General features: G+C 39.5%; 1 long non-coding RNA gene across 3 annotated transcripts in view; it reads left to right on the forward strand.

Annotated features, from left to right (window-relative positions):
* Positions 1-3,256: 3,256 nt before the first annotated feature.
* LOC114551105 (uncharacterized) overlaps positions 3,257-19,147 on the forward strand; it is an 80,169-nt gene continuing 64,278 nt past the window's right edge. For all 3 annotated transcript variants that reach the window (XR_003691847.1, XR_003691849.1, XR_003691848.1), the window contains exons 1-3: positions 3,257-3,388; positions 4,259-4,319; positions 4,411-4,476. This is a non-coding gene — a long non-coding RNA (uncharacterized LOC114551105). The remainder of the gene's footprint in view (positions 3,389-4,258; positions 4,320-4,410; positions 4,477-19,147) is intronic.

Consider the following 19,147-nt stretch of genomic DNA (forward strand, 5'->3'; position numbering starts at 1 on the left):
TCACCATTGGCAGGGCTCAATCCGAGGGGCGGGGTAAATGGTTGTCTTCCTGTCCCTCTGCACTCATAGCCAACCAGAGCAATGCTAGTTGATAGATTAAACTTTTGCCGTATCCGGTCGGCAAAACTCTCTCGCAAAACTTCCTTTTTTAAGAATGACTTCAGTGCTTAACTCCAAGTCTTCCAGAGTCACGGCCGAAGCCGATTCGAAAGGCCACTGTTCATCCAGCAGCAGCAGCCATCTTCTTTGTTTTCAAGTAGCAGGGAATTCACGCGGAACCGTCGCAACTCTACCGTCCTTATGTTAAGCCCGCCCACCGACTCTATACACTACGTGATTGGCCTGACCAGAATTTGGTTTTTCCAGCTCGCAAGCCAACGGAGAGTTGCTAGACTGACCCTGGCTGACAATTACATTTGCTGCCGCTAGGGTGCATCTAGATTTCTAGGCTAGAGGATTATGGACCCACGCCTTCATTTTCATTTGGCGTTTTCTCTAGCAATACTCTCTAGAAATACCTCACTTTATGAGGTTTTTTTAACATTAATATGCATTCCCCCAGCCTGCCTATGGTCCCCCAGTGGCTAGAAATGGGGATAGGTGTAAACCGAGCCCTGGGTATCCTGCTCTGCCTTTTGAGAAAATGAAAGCTCAGATGGGCCGATCTGGAATCTTCTCCTTATGAGGTCATAAGGAGCAAGGTTACCTCCCCTTTCTCTGCTTTGCCCGCCCAGAGAATTTGGCCCACCCATGAGAGAGAGAGAGAGAGACATCATGGCTTTCAAACCAGCAAAGTGGCAGTTGGTCAAGGCCACACCCCCACACTCCACCTTACACACCACAGACCCTCCTCTGCAGCGCTGTGGAGGAAGGTCTGGCAATGCAGACTACTTCATACCTTATTTCTTCAAAATATGTCAACTTACTGTATACATCTGTTTAGAAGTAACAATTTATTAAAGCAAGAGGGACGATGAGATTCATACATTTTTAGCTTTTACCTACCTCTAACCTATCACAGCCCACGTAAAAATCATTCTGCCATTTTGGCAAGGTCGACCCACGGGACAAATTGTGAGCACACTTTTTTTATCAGCAGAACAAGGGAAAGTCTTATCAGCCAGTTGATATGATTCCTGCAGGAGTGTACAGTGTGTGCACACTGCACCACTAGAAACTAGAGCACTGTGGTGTTTAAATGAGACCAATCATGAGGTGTTTCATAACTCACGTTCTCCTCTTTGTGTACTTTTTGTGAAAATCCATATTTTCCTTATTTTTTTTATAATGGTGGAAAATAGATTCAGTTGACAGGGGACTGAGTGACCTTTGGTTTGTGCTGTGTTCATGTTATATTGGTTTGATGGCATTTATATATTTTGTTTAACTATTTCTGGCCAAGGAACAAGCAGAAAAAAAAACCCAGACTCATATTCAGCTTGAGTATGAAGTCATGCTGCCAAGTTAGACATTATAAAGTTAAGTTAGACATAAAGTTAAGTCGTAATCAATGCTGCAACTTTAGATTGATGATATAAATTCTAGCCTCATGTGATCTTTTCAAAAACAGCAGTGTCCCGGAGTTGTTAAGGACATGGTAGGGAAATTTAGTTTACCAAAAGGCACTGTGATGATGTCTAATCCAATATCCATCATGGTTAAAGCTGGGAGTTTCAAGTAGCTACTGTATGTGGTCTCTGTCCGCCCACGCACTGCTTGCTGAGAAATGAAAAGATACACACAGACAGACACACACACACATATACACACTCAGAAGAAGAGACTTTAAAGACTTTAAGAAGAAGAGAGCAATAACTCAGCAGCTCAGCATCCTCCTACTTTTAAAATGCAGTATTATAAGAGAGATCTAACACCTTCTTTTTCTTCTTCTATATGCATACAACTGCCATGGATGTATGTATGTAGTGCTTGCCACTACTTCAATCCATTACACTTCATCTAAATAAATGTGAATAACGAATCACGAATGCAATCTCTTAAGTGTTTACGATATTTTGATCAAAACCTCGGTGAAGTATCTCGGAATTCAAATAACCAAGGATGCAAAATCCAGCGAATCTTTAAATATACAAAACAAAATTCATGAAGGCAAATCTAAGCTGGATATGTGGTTACAAAGGGACCTGACAGTCTATGGGAGAACAATAAGATGGAATCCCCAGCCAGATGCACTGCATATTCAATGGCCATACCTGATGAATTCATTAAAACTATGAATCAATTGAACTTTAATTTTACGGATACATTACAGGTACAGTACATTACAGAAACAGTCAAAGTTACGGAGATGGTGGTTTAAAAGCCATAGACTTTGAATGCTTAAATGCATGCTTAATGCAACATTAAATTGGTTTATATCTTTCCTGCTAAACAAAAAATGTATATGGTTTTATCTCCCCAGAGGGTTGTTTAAAAAAAAATGGGTGGTGTAGAGTATATGTCCTTAAATGTGATTTTTCAGGTTAAAAACTGCCAATCAAACTGTCCTCATTTCGTTTCCTCAAACAATTACTATTATGCTGGAAACTCATGTACATGCACTATTCTACCCCACATCAAACTCCCATCTGGAACAATAGTTATGTGCTATGTGATCACAGCTCTTTCTTTTTACAGCAGGGAAGGTGATTGGGCAGGCCACACAAGCAGCTCAATGATCTATTTGACAGTGTGGTACTCAGGACACCCACTAAACTCTGAGTTCAAGTTGCTCCCGTCTGGCTGTCGATTCAGGGTCCCGAGTGTAGGCCAGAATATTTATAAGAGGTCTTTTGTTCCCCATGCCATGAAGGCACTGAATGCAAAATGACTGCATTAGAAAAGGACCCCTAGCATTATGAAGATTCTCTATTATAAGTGCTTTATTACTATTTTTATTTTTTTATTTATTTTCTCTATTTTTTCTATTTGATATAAAATGTTACATATTTTATTTTTATACTTTTTAAGTTATCCTTTTATCCAGTGTGCCCTGTATGTATGAGAGGTGTTTTTGTCATGTTTTCTATGCCTTGATATTGTAAATAAATTCCTTTTCAATAAAAAAAATAAAATACTTCATGCTTTCTACTACTTTTCAGAAATTTTTCTTATTAAAACAACAAACGTAGGCTACAGTTATATATTGCCAATATCAGCAAATTAAAAAAGTTGATACAATTTATTTAAAAAAATGTATTGACGCACCCCTCTCAATAAGGATCAAATGGTTCAGTCCGCACCTACACAGGTTTGGGGTAACTACTGTGATGCTAGGAGATGCTGTAATTAGCCCAAAAGTTCGATAAAAAAGTGGTACCAAAATGAAAAGCAAAGAAAAGAAAGGAAAGAGAAAACAACTCGCAACTAAGTTTTATCAGAAGAAAATGTGAGTTTGTCAATGTTTTAAAAGTGCTGTAAGCTAAACTATATGGAAGCTGTTGATTGTAGGCTATAAATGACATGTAAAATAGGCGTAACGTTAGCCTATTTTGAAGAACCCTTTCTAATGGCGGATATTTTTATATATATATGTTTTGACAGGGATAGAGGTATTCCCCTAGTATTAAGTATTAAGATATTTTAGGTAAGTAAAAGTAGTAATTCATACCACACTATATACTAATACTAAACTAGTATGCAGAAAAAAATAATAATTTATTGTATTATTAGATTAATATTGCTGATTCAAGCAGGTGTAAGAAATTCAATGTTGTAGCCAGTCAAGGTAACGTTAGAGCTAATTTGAACTGTTAGCTAATGTATTGGTGGGTAGTCGTAAAATGTACATAGTATGTTATATGTAGTGCACTGGAAGTATTAAATAGCAGGAAATGAGAATTCTCAAGTAAAGTAGGTACCTTTTACTAGTTCTTGTACCTAAAGCTAGTTGCATTCCACAACAGGTGCTAGCAAGAAAAGCACAGGTGTAACTAATAAGCTGTGTTCAATATAGGTGCAATGGACCTTTATCACAGCAGACATTTTGACTTGTCATAGTAGGAAAAGCACAGTTGAAATTGATAACCTTAACGATGGCTCAATTCCATCAAGTGTCCCAGTAAGCTATTTCAGTGAGTCAGCATGCACAATACCAGGGCCTCTCCTAATAAGTGGAATGCAGCCATCAGTAATGGTTTTGAATACACCTGTGCTTTTCCTACTATGACGTGTCAACATGTCTGCCGATAAAAAAGGTCTATACCAGTATGTTGAATTAATTTCATTGGTGACGCCTGTGTTTGATGTACACCTTCAGAGAGGCCTGTGAAGTAAAATCCTGAATACTGTCCAAGCAGTTGAAGTGGAGAGGGGGAGAGGTGAATACAATGTATTTGTATTAATATTCAACTTTGCACCAATTTTGGTATTACTTTGAAACTGTTATGTAAAATCATCTTCATTTTACAGAAACCGCTCCAGAGTGAAGCAGCAATTTCCCACCACCTGGTGATGTTCCTGAAGACATGACACAAGGTGAGCTCATATACACACAGGTGACTGTGGCTCCAGACTAACTTATTTTACTAGGAGCACTGTAGCCCTTAACTGAAAATTGTAAAGGCACAGGCAGAAAATTTAGGGGCGCACATCTTAAATCGACCTGCAATGCAGTGCTTCCCATTTTTTTCCCCCATTACTGATAAATGCTTTGGTAAGAAATACAGAAACTACAATGTGCTGTTTTATTTTAGTTCACAGTCACATTTTAATTGAATGGTGCTTAACAAGTGGACGTCCAGAAATGTAAACAAAGTATTATTACTGTCATGACAGTGCAAAAACCAAACCAAAACAAATACATTAAATGTAAACATGAGGTAAGTGGTCAGTGGTCCCTTGACTGTCATTACAGCATCAGAACAGGTGAATAAATAATATTTATTTTCGTTCTGTTAATAAGTAACAGAACGAAAATAGATATTATTTATTCAAATTGAAAACTCAAGTTCTTTGTTAACATATATAAATACTCTCTCAACGTCTCCTACATCAGTCTATCTTTTTCAAAAATGCGTTTGATTTTGTGATGAATAGTACAGGGGGGGCTACTAGTCTATATCCTTGGCGTTCCACTTCCGGGATTGCTCCGGTGCTGCAGGAAATTCTGCCTGATGCATGTATTTTCCGTTTCCTTCCACTTTCTTTGTGCTGGAATTTTAAATTTGGTGGATTTATGAGGACTATTGTTGACTGCTCCTCAGATCTCTGCAGGTGAAATCCAGACAGCTAGCTAGACTATCTGTCCAATTTGAGTTTTCTCTCGCATTTTCTCTCTATTTTGTTTGAGTTTAGCGCCCATGACGATTCTGATTGGTTTAAAGAAATGCCATTTAAACCAGAGCACATTTTCCTCCCATCCCCGAATGCTATGTGGAATAGCCAGACCCTACGTCAGCGCTCTTCGGAGGAGGGTCTGGCAAAGCCAGACTAGGGGGCTACCAATCCGGGCCCGCCGACCGGAATTGCTCACAGACGGGGTTGAGACCGTAAACAAAGTTGGGGGAAGAGAGGAGGGATAACTTTAGCCTAAGGCTAACTCCTTCTCGGCTGTGACAACGCAGCATTTTCCTCGCCAGTGTACGGTCTTTAGCAAACAAAATGGATAAACTTCTGCTGCGGATCACCACTCATAACTGGATTATGGACTGCAACATCATGATTTTGACGGAAACATAGTAACAACAACAGCGGCGTGCAACATTATGTGCATGTATCGCCATGGTAAACTTTTATGGACGATGAGTGTGACGCCACGAAAGCGAGACACACGAGTGTAGATGATGTTACCCACGCAGTTGACTCATCACTTACGAACCCTCCCCCTCTCACACACAGTGACCAACTCTTGCAGACTTGCTTCTGCCTCGTTTTTTAACATGAAATTGAAAAAAAGTTGTCAAATTTGCAGGTCTCAAAAAACTTTCCCAAAATGCAAGTGTTTGGTCGCAGTCTGAAGCCCTGTATCAGTAGCATAGTCTTAATTAAATTAAATCACGGCTGTGAAAGGAATATGTTCATACAATGAGACCATATTGTTTTATCATATTGTTGTTGATGCCTGTGAATATGGAGGAGTAGTTTTTCTAAAGATTAAGGTAAAGAAGCTCACACAATGTCAAATTGTGACTCGGTTCAGTCCTGAACACCACCACTCTTTAGCTTTTAATGTTCTATTTGGCTTATCTTCCGTCTGAATTTTGACTTGCCATTGCAGGACAAGCACAGGTAAGTAACAGTGTTAAAAAGGTGTAATGAGCATCATCAAAATGCTTCCAAAGTCACAATTGCCAGTCTCTTGCCAACTCTGCTAACTTCCTTCCGACTCTGCTAGCCTAGGCTAGTTAGCCAGCTGGCCGGTTAAGTTTTCAAACGTTAACATCTGAGTAAACACCGTGGACAAGATGAGCTCAAGCTAGCGAGACCATCTCTGCGGCCATGTCATGACTACAAGTCGCTCCCCAGGATTGGGAAATCACCTCACCAGTCTCCTCCAGACTCTGCTAGCCTGGTTGGTCCAGGTTTTGAAATGTAAACATCTGAGTAAACACAGAGGAAAAGATGGCTCTCAGCTTTGACCAAAGGCTATGGCCCTGACTACGTGGACAAGCAAGACAATCTCCGCGGGAATTGAACACCGACTGCTACTTTTCTGCTGGGCATCCTGCTGGCCGGTGTACAGGCATCGGACGGTGAGCTGGCCTCCAGTCCATGGCTGCTTCGATTTCCAGCGGCATGGTGGGAGCTGTGATGTCCTTTTGCCCGAGGCTCGGCTGGATCCTGGAGCACCTGTGCCATTCAACCGGGTGACTCTTTTTCTGCGTGTCGATCTGACGGCCACATTTTGCTTCATGAATCATGCACAAGTTGAAGGAGCTGATGGGATAACATTTCACTGAAATTGTACCTTGTACGATCTCATATGAGAAACACAATTGATTTATTGATAAAATTGATTGATTGGCTTAATCACCATTTATATAGTGACAGTGGGTAGGACAGGATAGGCAAGGGAAATTTATTTGCAGAGCATTTCCTACGCCGAGGCAATTTAAAGTGCTTTACACAATGCATAAGCAATTAAATAAAAACCAGCACAAATCACTGAAATGCCATTTAAAAAATGTTAATGATAGGAAATGAGGATAAAACAGGGCATGTTTCTTTACAACTTTGTGGACATCTTCGCCTCTACAGCGTCATTCAAGAAAGAAAAAAATCTAAAAAATCTGTTCATCCTAGTGAAACAGCCTCATGCTAAATGAGGCTGTGTGTCCTGGGAGCTCATCAGGCGGTAATCTTTGTGTGTGTTTGATGTCTTACGAATGTAGATGTGACGCTTTCAGTATTTCCCTGTACAGTATGTGCCAGAGCACACATATGCTGGCTACACTGCCTCTTTTTTTAAAGCGTATTTGGATTTTACTTTTTATTTTAATCGCAAAGTAACTGATTAGAATAACAGCTAAAGAAAGTGGCACAAAACTTCCTTGCCTACAGACCCATGACCACCCTTTGAATGCAAGAACTTTTCACATCATAAAGTGGATAATTATCTCCGATTAAATAAACTATTGAATATGCATTCCTTTGTAGTTGATGCTGAATATTGCTTCCAATTTAAAATGTAAAATCAAGAGAATCATGTTTGCTATTTCAAATGGAGAGCAGAAACTTAAGTTTTTAACATATCATTTGCTAACACAGGTTGTGAGTTACCTGATATGTAATTGATTAAACCTATGTTAATTGAATGCATAATACGACTGATATTATGCACAAAATATGTACATTTTTATGTCTATAGAGCCCTAACTGTGTCATACTCATTAAATGAGAGTGAATACTGGAAAAATACAAAATAAATTAAAAGAGAGTTTCCTTTTATTGTCACTCTTTCATGTATTTCTATACATAAAAAAAACCGAAATGTTGTTTCCCAAAGTACAAGTGATTAAAAACAATATCAATCATGAAAACAATATAAAAACAATAGCAATAAAGAATGAAAACATTTAAAAAAAACTTAAGATTAGAAAGGATAAATAATAATATAATAATAATACATTTTATTTAATTCTCCTCCATGGTGCAGCATCGTAGTCCTTACCAAATGTTCTAACAGAGGCAGCCCTAACTTCCAGAAGAAAAACACATGCATCCTTTAAATATACACACTCTTGGTTGCACAAAGGGACAGGAACAGACGGCGAGGCTCCGCAGTGTGTTGCATGTGTTTCTGTCACACTTGAGTTCTGTCAAGATATCGTCTCCCGACTTACCCCAGTGACAGCTCTGGCCCTCTGATCTCTAGTGTGTGTGTGTGTGTGTGTGTGGGTGTGTGTGTGTGTGTGTGTAAGAGAGTGTGAGACGTTAACTCAGCTCACGTCTCTCCTCTCTGTCTCTGAGGATACGTTCTTCTGCAGATAGGGTTAGTTTGCGGTGACAGATGCCATATAAGCTGGCAAGAGAGAGATAGTGTATGATAGATGCAAAAAAAAGAGAAGGGCGTAGCCCTCAAGCATTTCATTTCTTTCTCTCTGTGCCTGGTTAACAACCAGTATTGGTACATCAGACAGTTGGTCACCTTAACAGTCAACACCAGAGTCATCCTGGTATGTGTGGTAGATGATTGGCTTAGCTGTCCAGTGCACACTTAATGGCTTGTCTACCTAGGCATCGTAGAGCAATAGTAGCCACAAGAATGTTCCATAACGTAACATACCATACATTGCAGTCCGACCTGTAGAGAACGTTAATTCACGGTTGTTTTGCCCAAGTTAAATTGCATGTTTCCATTATGAGGAAGTTTTCTGTCACATGTCTGTCACAGTGGTTGTTGCCCAGATGGTGAATAGCCATGGCCCCCCTGGAATTTGACATCATTGAACCATGTTTATGATCACATCCATTACCCCCCATGACTGGTCAGCAGAATGTGTCATAGACATAAATAACAGACGAGCATGGTGTACTTTTTCGGTTCTTTAGAACTATATTTTATATAGTTTTGAGAAATTTAAAAATAACTTGTTCCTCTTAAAAATAACTCTAGATATCTTGGCAGGGACATGGTGTATCCTGAACTTTCTGGCCTGTCCCTGGCACAGGACTGGTTTTAAATAACTTCACAGAACACAATGTAACGACACTCCTCCGATCGTGGGACGGGCAGCCTCGTGCTGTAACGTTTTTCTGAAAGTTTTGTGACCATGACATTTTAGCCTAGCAGCCTAATTCAATTTCCAATTCAATTTTATTCAACTCAGTTTTATTCATAGTATCAAATCATAACAAGAATGATCTCAATACACTTTACAGATAGAGTAGTTCTAGACCACACTCTATAATTTACAAAGACCTAACAATTTCCCACAAGCAAGCATTTGGTGCAACAGTGGCGAAACCTCGGACAGACCCTGGCTCTATGTGGGCGGCATCTGTCGCTGCCAGTTTGGAAACAAACACTGATACAGATATACATATATAGAGAAATATGATTCATAATAATTATAGCAGTTGGGATGATGAGCATTTACAGGTAACAATAAAGATAGTGGAACTATGACTAGAAATAATAGTTGTAGCAGTTCAGGACGTAGCGGGGCGTTGTGGAGCGGTCCCGTAAATGAATGTTGTTACAGAAATTATGCTTGACATTGATAATAAAATATCTGTATTTTTGTATCTTCGATAATAACATAAAAAAGTGACTGATTGTAGCACCCTAGTCTGATACTCTTTTACAAAGAAGACAAAGAAACCTTATATTACCAAGTCTGATTTATGGTCTAAAGGAATAGTTGGTAACACTTGATTTATAGAGGTGTGCATAAGACTGACATGACACTGTCATAACCATGACATGACACTGGTCATGGACATGACTGTTGTCAGTAAGTGCCATTTGGTAAATTATGACGTATGCAAAGTTAGCATTATTTAAGATGACAGCTGTCATGTCAAGGTTGGGATGGTGTCATGTCAGTCTTATGCAGACCCCTTCAAATAAAGTGTTACAAAATAGTTTGATACTTTGGGGAATACACTTTTCGATACCATTCTCATATCTGCCTGTTTAATATGATGCTACAGCCAGCAGCTGCTTAGCTTAGCATAAAGACTAGAAACTAGCTGGCTAGCCTGGCTCTGTCCAGATTTAACAGTCTGACTACCATTACCTCTCAAGCTCACTATTTAAAACGTTCTATCTCTTTTGTTTAATCAGTGCAAAACATTCTCACGGTGACAAGACTCTAGGAAGCTGAGCATAACGTTCAATGTTGTAGTCTGTGTTTGTCTTTCCAGACAGTCCACCTTAATGTCCATCTCTGTACCCTGTATCTGTTCCTGCTACTGCCTGAGATACTGCCTCTCCTTATAAAGCTATGATGCCTCATAGTGAGACACACACCAGTACACACACTAGCACATCTAGGTGTTGCCTGTATGTTGTTCATTGTATTGTATAATTCGCACCACATATTGCTGTAAATCATTTATATCCACTAATACATCCAATATCTTTTTGGCTCCATTTTGTATGATGTATCCTGAACTGGTTGTCCCCAAATATAACTAATGTGTGTTCTGTGGAAGGTAAAAGTTGACCTATTCTGACAAGATGATTGTCAGAATAATCATATTTCCAGTGAGCCTGTTTATTATCATCTTCAGCCTGACAGGAGTTCAGGGGAAGTCCTGCAGTCTGGAACTGCCTACTAACATACTGAATTTGCAGGCGTATAGGAAAGATTGACAAAGCCATCAAGCAGTAAACTGCTCAGTAGAGTTGGCTGTCAAGTAACTGGCTATCCCACTTCAAGCATCTCATGCTTGCAATTAACTCCTGCAAATGCCTTTTAGCATCTTTATCCCGAAGAAACCTCTAATTCACATATTTCCTTCTTTTTCAACCTGTTACTGACATTTGTCTTTGTGTCTCATGTGTGGAACGTGTTAAATGACTCCTGGTAAAACTGTGCTAATGCAAAACAAAATCCAAACTTATAGGGAGTTAATGGGGAAAATCACAGGTTGGGTAGCTCTTGGAAAGAAAACCTGCTTGAGATACAGGAATGAAGCATGAATGGGCATGAGCCAAAAGAAATAGGACCATAAATAGACTTTTATGAGTTTATAGGTCTCATTGCCATTCTAGCTACAGGCAGACCCTTGTAACGGCTGCTGCCCACCATCTCTAAAAGGACCCAATGAGCCAGAAAATGTGTCCAAGAGCAAAGAAGGAGCCACTTGTCCCTGTGTTACTCTCTGTATGGCATTTTGTGTGTGTGTGTGTCTGTGTCTGTGTGTGTCTGTGTGTCTATGTGTGTGTATTTTTCGGAGCAGATGGGTTTCTGTGTTCTGTGTTTCTGTTTAGTTCAGTCTTCTGGGGGTTAAACTGAGACCTTGAAATGTTTTCCTTCTTTCCATCCTCTTGCACTCTTTTATCCCTCATCCACAGTTCTCTCTCTCTCTCTCTCTCTCTCTCTCTCTCTCTCTCTCTCTCTCTCTCTCTATTAGTAATAGACAGGAGGCTGCCTTCAGGCAGATGTTATTTCTTAAGCAACTGCAGCTGTCTACTTTCAGGGCAACACACACACTCACACGCTGAAACTTAACAGATGAATTGACCATGACGTCACTGCTGTAGAAATAATAAACAGGAACAGCAGTGGCATGAAAAATCTTTCTAATGACAAAATTGTCACTGCATGAGTGTAATAAATTGAGTCTATGATTAAATTAGAGCACACACACACGCGCAGATCTGCTTGGACAGTCAAGGAACTAACAAAATGAGACTTACTATCTTGCATCGCTTGCTGTTTATCTATGCAACGGTCTTCACATTTGTAATTTTTACCATTTTACACTTAGTTTACAAACAGATCTCAGTATTCAGTTCAAATTGTGTGTGCTGCTGCTGTAATGTGTAACTTACAATATAAATTTTCCTGATGTGACAAAAACATAATTGATAATTGTTAGCATTACTGGTAGTAATATGATAGAAATCTACTAATATATGTAGATTATTTGGACAGGCCCACATTCCTTTAATTTCCCCTCTGGAGTCATTGCTGAAGTAACTTCTGACACGATATACACAAATATAAACCTGCCTGACTAAAAACAGCTGACTTGACTTTGAGGTTACCTTGGTGACACTAGATGAGACTGGATGAGGTGTGATAAAACGGACAAGTTTTGCCTCAGAATTCCTTTTTATTGTTTTGTGCACTGTTTAATTGAACGGTTTTATTTTGTGGCGTCATGACTAAGTGAGGTTACAGCACACTGAGCACTAATTTTGACTTTTCTGCTTGTAGAAAAAGACTGCATAAGAGGGGACAAAATGCAACTCTCTGAAAACTCTGTTTGTTTCATACTTGTGTCCATTAAAAAGGACATGTTTGCAGGTATGCTTGTGAAGTTTGTCAGGCAAAGTAAACTTCAAATTGATACCAAATATTGTGTCTGCACTGGGTCTGTTAGGGTTATAACACAGAATCAGCACCCTTATACATTTGAGTCATGAGCAATGATCTGCAAGCAATTCTGTAATGATGGTGGCTGCATACCTGGCATTTTGAATGCATGGTAGTTACTTGTGAGAAGCAAGTCACAAACAAATTAAAACTGGCCTGTATGAGCTCTAAACATGCATGGTTATAGGCACTGTTTCTTTAATTTTCACTGTTTTATGTATCAACTGTTACCAATCAAGTAAGAAGCCCCTTTTGTCCCATGCATGCACATGAAACATAGAAATGACAAAAATGAAAATTGACCAATAAAATAGAAGTCAAAAAGAAATAAAATGGATTGGAGGCAATAAAAACATTGTAAAACATCAATACGATAAAATGATTTTAATTAACAGGTTTTGAATAATGGGCATTTTACTTTCTTATCAAAAGCCAGCCTAAATGGGTTAATGTCAAATCTTAATAATAAAAATGAGGTTTACCCAAGAGAAAACAAGATTTGACCCATATAATGTTGTTTCTTTTCTGCAAACCTATAACAGAAAAACTAAAATAGTGTGTCTTCCAAATGGTTATACTTTAGACTGCCATATAAACCACAAGTTGAAAACCAAAAGTCTGAAGCCAATGAAACGGGGAGAGAGAGTTCAAGAAGGTCAGTTGGAGAGAGTGTTTAGTCAAAGTGTTGAATAGATTTCAGGAAGTACTTTGTTCTTCTCCTCTATGCCTACGTCATCGTCTCTGGCTCGCACATTTTCCACCGCCTTGGCCAACTCTTTCTCTAACACACACACACACACACACACACACACACACACACACACACACACACACACACACACACACACACACACACACACACACACACACACATGTTCAACAGGGCACAGATAGACAGTAACACATGTGGACATGCACACCAGTGGACATGCAGGCTTGCTTTTGAAACGAGCATACTAGGTCTGGCAAACTACCTGATTCTCACACACACAACAGTCTGCTCTTAGCTACGATTGGAAGCTCTGCAGGCCTGTGTGTTTGTATGTGTGGGGAAGCTGAGCATTTAGCCACCAGTGATGCTAGTGGCACCAAAACAATGTGGTCATTATTGGACTTGACACAAAGCCATGGGAAGAGGAAAAGCGGGCAAACAGAACAGAAACAGAACTCACAGAATATACAAAGTAGCTTTTACCTGCTTTGTTCAAACATTTCTCAAAGAAATAGGATTTGACTTATAGGGGACACAGCCGGTCTAAATATAACAACGTAATTTTATGTTATACATTATACATGGAAAAATAACGGGATTCCATTCGGTATTTCCATAGTGAAATACATAAATGTAAGAAAATAAAGTAGCTGCACCTTCTATACCTTTACAAGATTAGGGTTATGAGCTATTCTGAACAGTGTATTTCAATATAGGCGACAGGGTTCAACAGCATCAGGAATGGTTTCTCATCCTGACTACCCTCTCCTGCTCTCCCTCCTATTCTTTGTGGTCTTTGTTCTTTGGGGTTCCCCTCAGTAATTACTATGCTGAGTGGCCCCAAAAACAACAACAGTCCACTGTGGCTGCATGTGAAGGCAGGATACTAACTTTTCTGCTCAGTGGCCTCAGAGACAAAGCCAGCCCTGTCTAATCAACCGTATACTTCCCTGTGAGTATTTTTTGTCAGTGTTTACTGTCAGGTCTGGGAAAAGTGCAACTGGATGGCATTTTCTATATTGTGATGATAAAGGACATTTAACCTCAAGTGAAGCAATGTTACACCTGCTAAGCAGATTGAGAGATTTTCGTTTAAAACTGATTTCAGACCAAGTCTTGGGTGCAATATTATTGAATTATATCTTAAGTAAAACACAAAGTTAATACATCTGTATGTGTGGCTGTGTCTTTCTAATCCAAGTGTTCCCTGGAAGAAACAAACCCAGTTATCATTAACTGACGTGGGTGAAACCAGATTTAAGGAGCATTTCTAAATGTGGCTGATGGAGCAAGATCTACTTTGATCACCCGAGGTCCTTAGGAACTAAGCATCTCCAATTACTATCTTTTTTACTAATACTGAATAATTTCAATGCAGCAAAATGACAAACACCAGCCTTTGTTTTAAACGTTGATATTGTTTGATTTCTTTTTAAATTTATGAAGGAACAGTATTAAAACATACACTCTCTACTGCAAGCACACTCTTTGAGCAAATGTAGGATAAGCTGGTTGATTTACTGTTTGTGTTGCTAAATTTGTAGGACTTTACAGTGCCACTTTCATGATTTGGATTTATTTCAGCAATAATATAGTAAAATAGTAACATAAGAACACAGCTAAATATTAAAAGACAATCCAATAAAGCCAGCGTTTTATTTCAGGGCACATATTCAGTACCTTTCTCTTTGTTTTCTGTTTTTTGTTTGCAGCTGTTGTGTAACTGGCTTTAAGGGTTAAGGTTTTGGAAAACCCTTCTCGTTCCTGGTAGTAGGCTGGTAAACTCGGTTAGAGGCCACCGGGGAAAGAGAAAATAAGATTTAATGGCCATTTTAGCCTTGGTGAGCCCAGATGAAATAAGATTTGAGTGTAATTTGTTGATATCAATCCCAGGGCCAAAGCAGATAACCGATCAAAGATCACAAGTTACAGGAAACATAAATTCATTGAGAGGATGATGGAGAGGAGCGAGCAGAGGGGGAGAAAACTGAATGCTATTTGATGGTGCTGTGAGTGGAAGGACTTTTTTTTATGATCAATTTTTTTATTTTTTTATTACTTTAGAGACATATCTCTTCTGAGCAGTCCAATATGTCCGAAGGCATATGTTGAAGTGGATCTGCTGGTGATTTGGGTTCTTGGAACAGTGGGAAATGTCCCAAACTGTCTCCCAATTAATTACGTTCCCCTCAGAGCTCAGCTCTTGCTCCCATTTCTTTACTATTGGGAGTTCTCCTACGGATACTTGCATCAGTTTAGCATAAATCCTGGACACTAATCCTCTCACAGGAGAATCAACAAGCCATTTAATGATTGGGTGTGTCTCAAGACTGTTCCCCCATGGCACTCCATTACATTTTAGGACTGATCTTAAGCGAAGATAAAGGAAGAAGGATGTCCTAAGGACCTCAACTCTAGCTCTCAGGTCTCCAAAACTTAGCTGGTCTAAATAATAAATACCTCTGTCACTCCACCAGTTACAAGTAAAGTGTTTGTTACCAGACATTAGGTGTGCATTGTGCCATATTGGGGTATTCAAATGCAACTTATTTGTCAGTGTGTTGGTGATAATAGGGCCATGGGCTAGCATACATTTCTTTGGACACACACCTGCAAAAGCAAGGACTTGCAGTCTTAGACTTCCAGTGAGGTTTTGCTCTATTTCTCTCCATGGGACTGTAGATGAGGGATCCATCCCAACTCTGAGGGCCCATAGCTGAAAGGCTCTGTGATACACTTTAAGCTTGGGGAGGGCCAGGCCTCCCATGTTTGTGGTACGTTGCAGGGTAGAGTATTTTAGCCTAGGTTGTTAATTATTCCAAATATACTGCCGAATTACGGTATCAAGTGGAAGGATTGATATACGGCATAGACTAATCTGCTTCAGCATTAAACTTAAAGTTTAGTAAAATCCACAAGCATTTTGCTCATTTAATGTCATGTTAATGCTTCATTGCGTAACTTTTTGATATTACTGAACGTCCGTTACATTCAAACCTTCAACGATTGTGTTGTTGCGTGCAGAAACTCAAGTGAAGATAATTAGCTCTTCTGAAGAGTCCATCATGTTAAATCCTCCATGTCCTCCTTAGCTACTAGCAACTGTGTGGAGGAGGGGTGGGGGCTGTGCGCGATCACGGAAGGCTTGTATCATGTTGACGTGCCGAGAATTCCTCATGGTGGCGACAGAAACTACGCAGTATAGCTTTTTTTGGGGGGCTTTTTCCACCTTTAATTGATAGGACAGCTAGGTGAGAAAGGGGAGAGAGAGATGGGGAAGACATGCAGGAAATCGTCACAGGTCAGATTCGAACCCTGGACCTCTGCGTCGAGGCATAAGCCTCCAAGTATATGTGCACCTGCTCAACCCACTGACCCAACCCGGCCACAACTACGCAGTATAGCTTTAAGTCATCTCCATTAAGTTTGGGTTCTGACCACCGCTAAAGACAGGTATCTCTATGCGGTCTGTTGCTAATCTATTGCTAGTGGGGCTGGGTACTGTATTTATAACTGTAAAAGATTATTTTCATTGTTTTATCTGAACTTTTATCTATTTATTGAATATATCAATCAAAATATTGCTAAAAAAAGCCAAATTTCCAGTCCAAAATAAGGCTGCAACTAACAATTACTTTAATTATTGATTAATTGATAAATGTTTTTGTCTATAAAATGTCAAAGAATTGTATTGTATTAAAGTCCAAATACATAAAATTTCCTATGACATGAGGTAAAGAGAAGCAGCAAAAGTTAACAATTGAGAAGCTGGAAGCTGTTTTCTTTTTTTTTGTATCAAAACCCAAAGGTATTCAATTCATTACCACATAAAAGAGACAAAAGTAGCAAATATGTGCAGTTAATTGTAAGATGTGTGCTTGAAAAACTAATGGTTTCATTGATCAATTGTTTCAGCTTATTTTCAGGGGAGCAATTTGTGAAAAAAGCAGGGGGGATGTTTTTGATCATGTACAACAAAACAAAACGTGCAAAAATTAAATTCCCCTTTCAATACCATGGATATAGTGCCAGGCAAGCCAAACACTTAAATATGCACTTCAATATTCAATGGACAACACAGCGCTTTCAAGCCGGAGAGCGGAGTTCACTTCACAGCGAGAACAAAATACTTTCACCCAGGAAACTCTCGTTCTTTCCCCGGGAATGTCTTAATCCAAACCACAATCTTTTTCCTAAACTTAACTAGTCGTGTTGGTGCCTAACTTAACTGTCATCGCTGCATGACGCTCACTTTTTCTGGCTAAACTCCACTACCATGGCCCCTGAAAGAAAAATATATATATATATATATATATATATATATATATATATATATATATATATATATATATATATTTTTTTTTTTAATGAACCAAAAATATGTATCTCTTGTGTGTTCTGTGCTAATTCTTCCTACGCCACCCCGAAATAAACACCAATGAAGAAACCCCGACTCCGCTGTACGCGCGCACGCTCACACACAGCTAGGAGACATGCACTGTAAAGTTCACGGCTCGATCCGAGACCTAGACCTTACTATACATCCATGTCCCGAGACTCACTGACAACATTGTTTCTGGTAAGTAACATTAAAACTAACGACACAGTATCCACTGCAGTTATCCACTATAATGTTTGTAATGTTATATCTTGTTAAATTACATTAGCTTTCGTTAAAGGGTTTGTGTCATTGCAGTGTGGGATGGTGTTTGGCTTACCCTCTTGCCCTAAACGTTAAGTAACTTACATGACAAACTATATAACGTTAATCTTCTTATGGAAAATATGAGTACTGACAGTGTGCTCCAATTGCACTTTGTGCCTTAACGAGCAGCAGGGTCTCCATCAATGGGTCGAGCCCAGAGGGCATTAGAGCTGTTCTTCTCAAAGTCCAGGAAGATTAAATGTCGAAAATCAGAGTGCAATGTTTGTCAAAAGTGAGGTAGAGAGAGTTAGAATATAATGTTGTAGTCCACCGTGACAAGTCGTCTGTTTAAAGGGGTGGTTCAGAATTTTGGACATAGGACCTCATTTCCAAGTTAGCCGGTGTGTTATTTATCAGTGGAGACAGTTTTCAACACTTTTCATCCAGTCCTTCAAGTTGCAGAGTTCGCTGGTGCTAGGCTAGCGCAAGTCAACAGTATCTGCTAGCCTGCCATTAAAAGCAGTCTTACACACGCCACAGTACACCCGAGGGAAATATATTATAACGCCAGACTATCGACGTAAATGTCTGTGTTGATAGAATAATGTTAGAAATACAACTACCCTTGCATCACATTGCAATAGTTATACTTTGTTCCCTGTAGTTGGTAGCATAGGCTACAGCAGCGGCAGAGTGATATTACCTAGGCTACTGAGAAAGCCGGTTTCCATGACAATCACACAAGTTTATTTACCTGCCGCTGCAATTTGCATGTAAACTGTCCGAGCTTACATGACTTTTCTGTCAGCAATAACCTAAAGTTAGCGGTTAGTCCAGCCAGGTATCTACCAAGAGCGTAGCTATACTGTTAGCTAACGTTGTCGCTCTCCACAATTCATTGAACTGTAACGTTATCTCCACTAACGTTGTCAGTCTCAATCTGTCAGTAGCAGCTAGGCTAACGTTATGAAAGGGCCTAGCTTTATCGGCTAGAGTAGCCTACCAAAAGTTATTACCTGTTCATCAGTAGCTGTTGGTGCATCTGGAAAAGACAGATGGAATTTCTGATTCATTGTCAGTGACTTGTGGTCATTTAGATTCAAAGTCGTCTGGTCTAAAATGATCACTACACGTTTGCCACTTGAGTAGAGTTTCCGCCTTGATGTCCAAGCCAGCAGCAAGAAGCCACAGTTAGTTCCTTTCTGGATCTCCCAATGAAGATTTGTGGAAACTTTGTGGTGCCCATCTGTTTGGTTTATTTTTACAATTTATCAAATGCACACTGAATCACCATGTTGC

The sequence above is a fragment of the Perca flavescens genome, chromosome 24, assembly GCF_004354835.1.
Source record: "Perca flavescens isolate YP-PL-M2 chromosome 24, PFLA_1.0, whole genome shotgun sequence".
NCBI classification, from domain to species: Eukaryota; Metazoa; Chordata; class Actinopteri; order Perciformes; family Percidae; genus Perca; species Perca flavescens.